This window comes from Leptopilina boulardi, unplaced genomic scaffold (genome assembly GCF_019393585.1).
Source record: "Leptopilina boulardi isolate dan_hultmark-lab unplaced genomic scaffold, ZJU_Lbou_2.1 LbouV2_213, whole genome shotgun sequence".
Lineage (NCBI taxonomy): Eukaryota > Metazoa > Arthropoda > Insecta > Hymenoptera > Figitidae > Leptopilina > Leptopilina boulardi.
Genome location: NW_026137767.1, coordinates 4,360,467 through 4,368,253, shown reverse-complemented (window position 1 = coordinate 4,368,253; position 7,787 = coordinate 4,360,467).

Sequence of the window (7,787 nt, the reverse complement as noted above, 5' to 3'; positions counted from 1 at the left end):
GAATATCTTAAACAATTCATCAATAAAAATACTCAATGGGATGATTTATTAGAATTAGCTATGTTTTCTTATAATACAAGCGTCCACGAAGGTACTAAATGTACACCCTATGAGTTAGTTTTCGGTAGATTACCAAGATTACCTTCAAGTTTACCACTTTTTGAAGAAGAAAAACTCGAGACCTATGATGACTATTTAGTAAAATTAGTTACAAAATTACATGATATTCAATCTCTCGCGCAGAAAAATTTAATTGAATCTAAAGAAAAATCAAAAACTTACTATGATCGCAAAGCTAACCCTCAAAATTTTAAAATCGGAGATAGTGTATTTTTATTACAAGGTCCCAAACCGAAAAAATTAGGTAATCAATATACAGGACCACATGAAGTGTTAGAAATATTGAGTAAAGGAAACATAAAAATTAAAATAAATAAATCACCAAAAATTGTACACATTAACAGACTTCGCTTATCTCATATTCATCATGCTAACTAAAATTAATTTAAACATTTAAATAAAATATAACAAGAATAGTGAATTAATTCAAATCTTAATACACATCCTTCAATATATTCACTAAATACACATAAACAAAACAATTTGCTTTTGCAACATTATTGTTTGCTCTTATAATTATAATTCTCCATTAATACAATTAACTTTTTATTAAAGTAAATAATCCAGTTTTTGCATATTCTAAAGCATTAAAATACGAATAAAAAAAGGCATTGTCAGCAACAAAATAAATAAATATTATAAAAAAATATATATAATTATCTGTAATAAATACAGATGACTCGAATTTTATATTGAACAACTGGAGTATTTTCTTAAGCATACATTTTAATTTTTAGATATAATAAAAAGAGACATTAAATAATTGATAATAATATAGAGATATTTCTGTTTCAGGTGATTAAAATATATTATGGACATTCATTATATTAATATTTGCTATTTTTCTTCCAGGATATATTTTATTATTATAAAATTTACTTATTTTTCTTTTAAATATTTCTTATAAGAAATTTGTATATTAATAATTTTTTTTTCCCAAACTCAAATATTCAAAAATAAAAAAAAAATCAATTTTAAAAATTTTTAAACTTCATTTTCTTGAAGTTCGTATCAATACCGAAATTTGATTACCACAATGTGACACGAAATTTTGAGATCTAAAACATGTAAATCGAGATTGAAATTTTTTTTTTTCTTCCAAATTCAAAATATTCGAAAATTTATATAAAAAATGCCAGATAAAATCGTAAATATCTCATAAACTATAAGCCTAATTGAAAAATGTCATCGATTTCAAAAATTATTTATTTTAAAAAAAGAAGAGAAGCATGTAGTCTTGAAAATGAGAACAACGTTACCTGATAGAATCTTATATTCCTTTAGGTAATATGAACGGGCATGGTAAAAATAAATAAATTTTCCAATTCGTGTTATGAAGAATTTATCAATCGAATTTAGATTTCTAAACCAATATATCGATTACCGGAATCGAGGATTTAAGAAATAGTAATATGTCATTTAAAACATGAAATGTTTATATTGAAATCAAAAATTGAAAAAAAAATTCTAATGATAAAGATAAAAGGTAAGATTGTAACTAATGTCACAATGAGTGTGTAAATAATATGATTATAATGTATCGACACTTAGAGTAAAAAAGGAAAATTTTAATTAAACAAATGCAGCTTATCTTGTAAGAAATGTTTCGAAAAATATCATATAGCAAGAAATTGTTACAATTTAAAAAAAAAAAAAAAAGAAGGAAAATTATCCAATTAATTAATATTAAAGCCAAAATTCTTTAAATCAATGTTGTAAATTCTATTCATGTCAAAACTTCGAATGCTTCTCGTTTTTCTCTTAAAGGAGGGAGGGATGTATAAGCTTATGTAAATCTGTTTCAAAAATTATACCTGCGTTCAGAAAGGAAAATGTTAGAAATTTTTTTTCTCTGCCTTCCTCCTTTTCGTAAATATATGTGGATGAAAATCTTTAACAGAATTATATAACATTTCAAAAGTATAAATTATGTATGAAAAAAAAATAATTGAACTCTGTCATCATCAGAATGTAATCTATCCGTATGCACTATGTATTGAAAACTTATATCTTATTCTAAATTAACCAATGTGTAAAGAGCAAATAATAATAATACATCCTTAAAATCTTCTATAATACATGGTATGAGTGTCTTTATAAATATAATTAAAATTCCTTTTTATATACTACTTCTACTAATTCTGTAAGCTTTTACGAAAGTATTTCAAATTTGTATATGCTTCTATACATAAGATCCCAATCACTATGATTAAATCATTTTTAAATCATGTATGACTATTAACTCAAAAATGATAGTACGGGATATGTGTGAAAATCTTTGAAATCATTAACAATAATATTCGTATGTATTTTTCAATATATATAAACTTGTATCTTAACTTGGTGTGAATAAGGTGTGAAACTATATTATGTGTATGACGTATTTTCTCTTAGGTCTTTTAAACATCGATGTCTAAAAACTTTACATAATATAATCAAAATTGTAAGTGACATTTCCCTCAAATAACTTAACTCTTCTCAAAAACTGAATTCGTAAATTATTCAATTTCATTTTTAATTTCCGAATTTTAAAGGGGGGAGGTGTCACGTCACCGTAACTTTTATATTCAAAATTGTAAGAATTCTTTTTTTTTTTAAATCAATACTAAGCTGAATGTCTCTGCGACTAACACCCGTGTTTTTGTTACGCATCTAAAATACCTTTCACTTAATTGTAAACTCCCGCCCCTTTGTCGCGTGGCCAAACATCTTTTCTTTTATGTATAAAGACCCTTGCGTTTTGTATCGTTCTACGTTCACATATTGTATTTCTAAAAATATACAATTAGAAGCGAGAAACTCAGTATTACCTTAAAAGGGCATAAATGAGTGTCCCTTTCTAACAGCTACGATTCACCACGTAGACTTTCTCTTTCTAAATTCTATAATATAATCAGATATACCACCCCTGTAGTGTTTCTCGCTTACACCTGCGATTTCATCGCAGTGGTGTGCTCTTTCTAAATTCTGTAATTTAATCACAAAAACCCTCGTTGTGGATAATAAAAAAGAAAGAGATAGTCTTAGCAATGCAAGCCAATGGAATCATATAGTCTCCCTTATGAAAAACTTGATATAAAAGGGCTACTTTTTTACGGAGAGTTCAGTTCAGAAATTACCACCGATACCGTCAGTTCGAAACTTCACCTCATCTACGTTATTTCTACTCGTCATTTTGGATATCAGTGCCAGTTCATAGTGCTTTTTACGGAATCCAGTCATTTGGACGATTTCTATTCTAGTCAAGTGCCGTAAAATTCTACACAAAAAGGAGCACTCATCAACCTAAGGACCTGTGATTTTCCATATAATTGGAAAATAACCATCTTTCCTTTTTGTGGAGGAATCTCATTGTGGGTCTTCGTCACGGCAATTCCGAACTCCGGACCTGTGGTCATTACCTGGGCCCGTCAACCTTCCTGAGACGTATAAAATCTACTGGTACCAGCCCTTTTACCTGCCAAATCAGAAGACACCACAGTGGTCCTATTCATATATCTTACTTCTAATTTTAAAGGTAAGTGTTTTATATTTACACCCCCACTTTTCCTACATTCTCATAAATCTGTAGTAACCATTTGAATTCCTTGTTTCAGTGGAATGCTGAACTCTTTTTTCCTTGGATTGGTTGCTTCAAGATTCTCTCTCTCTTAAAAACAATTTTACCCTAAGTGTTTGTCATAAATAAAGTATAACATTAACATTAAAAATCTCTATTCTCTTTCTTTCCTGTACCCTTAGCTCAGAGTCTTCTGCTCTGTAAATGAAACAGGAATTTACTGAATCACCGAGCGGCCATAAATAAAATAAAATATTATTTCGTTAGTTATTTCTCTATTTCTGAGACGTAACATTAGAAACTACAAAAAAAATTCTGTGTGGGGAATATTCATGCATCCCTTGTTTTTTGCACTTTTAGGTTAGAATATGTCATATGAAAACCTGATGTACAGGGTCAATTCCAAAGCCGGATTCAGATTCAGAAAAAAACCTTCGGGAAAGTATTGTCTGATTCTTGGTTAGAAAATCTTGTCGGCCTATATGTAATCGCTTCATATGATTATAACTCGATCTCGTTAAAATAAATATCGATAGTTTTACTTTGTTTGGATTGAAAAATCGAAAAGGTAGTTATTATCATCGATATATACTGTCGGGATTTACAAAAAAAAAACAGAAAGAAAAAGAAAATAATATATTAGAACTCTATAAGGTGATTTATACATCCCAAGTAATAATAATCAAACTACCTCATGCTCATCGTGTATATTGGATGTATGTTGCATTTGAAATTACAAACGCATTATATGTGTAATACTTTTGCACTCATGTACGCATCTAAGTATCACCATTTCCTTAGGAGTCTATACTTCTTTTTATTCTATGAGTGATTCATGTCATATTAACGATTAATTCTTCCTTGGAGGAAGTATCCAATGTCCATACTATATCCTCTCATTTTTTTTTTATTCAAAATAAAATGTTAGAGGAAAATTCTATCAACATGTTTTCAAAACTTTTATTTTTTCTTCTCTTAACGTGTTTCAACTTTTTTTATTGTATATATATATATTACACTTTAGATAGCATAAAATAGAAAAAGCAAAAAATAAATTACATTTTATAAAATAAAACTAAATTTTGTTAATATTATCTAGAAATGAAATATTTGTATATTTGCAACAAAAGTTGAGATGAAATTTAAGAAATTTCTAACGGTGTTATATTTTATATATATAGTAAAGACTTTTTAAAACCTGTTTACATATATGTTCTATGTTTAACTTATATTCTATCATTCCTCCAGCTTTTTAGAGGCTTGGAAATTTAATTGCTTTGTGCAAGTGCAATAATTTCCCTCTGAAAAAAATACAATTATTCTTACTGATAGGTAAAATAATACGTTTTGATAACATAAATTAATTTAATTTATGCCGAGTGAGTGATTAATTAATTGAAAAAAAAAAATTTTTTTCTGCCTCGCACGATTAGGTGATCAGGAACGATATTACTTTACGCTAGATTCACGTTTATTTACACACTATATATACCTATACTACCTTGTTGGATTGAGAAAGTGGTTTTTCCCATTCAAAGAGTTGCGCGCGGATAGTCAGTGCAGTGTGCATAAACCGTAATAGTAAAGAAAAAAAACTGTCCAATTTCTATTTATAGAAATCCAGATGCTTTTTAATCACCAAGACAAGTTCGCTCTTTTAGAGGACAGCTAAAAATCCCAACTGGTTTTAAAACGTTTTCTTTTCTCTCTCACTCTCTCTCTCCCTCTCGAATTACTGCGCGCGATATAAAGTTTGCAAACCTGCTACTCAACAAATTATATATTTCCAATTAAACTTCTCTGCACGCAACGCGATAAATGGTTTCATTAAAAATTTGCCTTAAATCTAATTGTAAAAACGGTTATATTCATTACTTTATTTTTAGAATCTAATATTGGTTTTGTTTTTTTTTTTATTTTTATTTAAATTGGTGAAGAAAAATGTTTTATTTTGACATTTTTGCTATTTCTTGCGTGGTAGCTGATTATGAATCCAATGTCAGTTTTTCAAAATTAAAAATGACAGATTTAAAGCACACTAATAAATTTTTATGTTACGTCACGGCATAGAAATAAAGGTTAAAACTATAAAAGCTCGTCACCAACATTTCTGATAATTACGCAAAATACAAATAAAATTATAAAGAGTTAAAAATAATTAAAAAGTTAATCTCAAAATTTAATCAATCAGTCTTTGATATGCTCCAAATCGTAAAATCTAAGACTTGTTAAAAATCCGAAAGTCTAATCTCAAGGAATTATTAGTTTAGGAAGGGAATCAGTTTCTGATTTTTCGCGAACAGGGACCGAAAAGGGATTGATTAAAAAAAGCTGGACGACGCTCCGGGTAGCCGAGTCGTTCATTCCCATTCTTAAGAAAAGTTGCGAAATAATTCAAGGTGGAGGGAAAATTTTGGAAAAGGAGAGAATTTAGGTTTCTGATTTGCTGAAAGACAAAAAATAATATCATGCCCTATAAAAACACAAATTGAGTATTAAATACTCTTAGGGTCCACGTGGACCAGGTACACGCTGAGGTGGAGGTGCAATAAAATTATTTTGAACAAAAATAATAGAATTTTGGAACCAGAAATGATCTTCTTAAATCTGTGTGTAATCATGACTAAATATGTTGTAATATACACCAAACTGCCTTGCTGCAAAACGGAGAAATTTATTTTGAACACGCTCTAATTTCAACAACTGGTAATCTTGGTAAGGAACCCATAATATTATTGCAAAATCTAATTTTGATCTGGCTAAAGCAAAATACAATGATTTTAATACTACTAAATTCTCAAAATGACACGCATTTCTTTGGATTGAGCCAATTACTTTGAGTGTCACGTTAACAGGATTAGTAATATGAGTATCAAACTGTAGATTAGAAGAAAAAGTGACCCCCAGGTCACTCAGGCTGGTAACCTTTTTATAAATTTTTAGATCATTCGCAAATAATAAGTGAATGCAATGCAATATCTCTGAGGAACACCAAAAGTTTTGATATTCTGGGACGTCACAAATAGTAATAATAGAAGAAAAAGTAGAGTACAAATTATCCAACTGAGTAAATACTATAAAAGAGAGTATATGTGAACGCTGTAATTGCAGCAGAATCAGAAAAATCGAAAATGTATTTAATTATAATTTTGACAAATAAAGGCGTGAATCTAAAATATGCTTGGACCTAATTACAAAAAAGAGAGAGAGAGAGATCATAACTTGGCTATAACTAATTTATTCATTCCCATATAAGATTCTATAAGAAACTTGGAGGAGAGAAGAAGGTGGCGGGATAAAAAATGACTTAGTTAATGTTTGCATAATTTATTATTCGGTACTCGTCTCTCTCTATATAACAACGAACAAACAAAGGCGTGACTGGAGCACGTGCCCGCATATGTTTCATAATTATTATTGTCGAGTAGAATTATCTACCTGTGTGGCACTTCTTATTTGGCTTGTTGGACATACCATTTAGAGACTTTACCATAATATACAGTATATCATACATATATACCTTCTTTATTTTCTTCTTCACTAAACACTTTTTGCTTTGCCATACTTCTACCAATTCTATATCAATTATTATTATTTCAAAATGCACTCATTTACCAAGTTATTATTAAACTCAGTGAATATTATGAGCTGTGAGTCAGAAATGTCGTCTTAAATGCTGAAACAATTAAGCAGTAATTAACGCCTTTGCGACTTGATGACGACGAATCATTTGAGAATTTCTTCAAGAGCAACTCAATCGTTTTAGTGATTTTTTTTTCAAAATTCTCATGATATTTTTAATTGATTCGTACAAGTTGTACTTAAATATATAAACTTATTAATTTAAAGTATTCTAAAATAATAATACAATTTATAACCACAATTAGTATATATATTTTTGACATTATAAAGTGTTGAGAAATTTTTTAGACGAATTCCAGGGATGCAATCCTAATTCGAATTTATCTTCGTCAATTATAGACAATGCGGAAACGGCTTTATTGTCACAGTTATTACACTCGTCTCATATATACACATGTTCTCCTTATTTTCATTATATAATTGCAACAGGTGTGCCTTCAACCACGTGTTGTGACCGCATTCACGA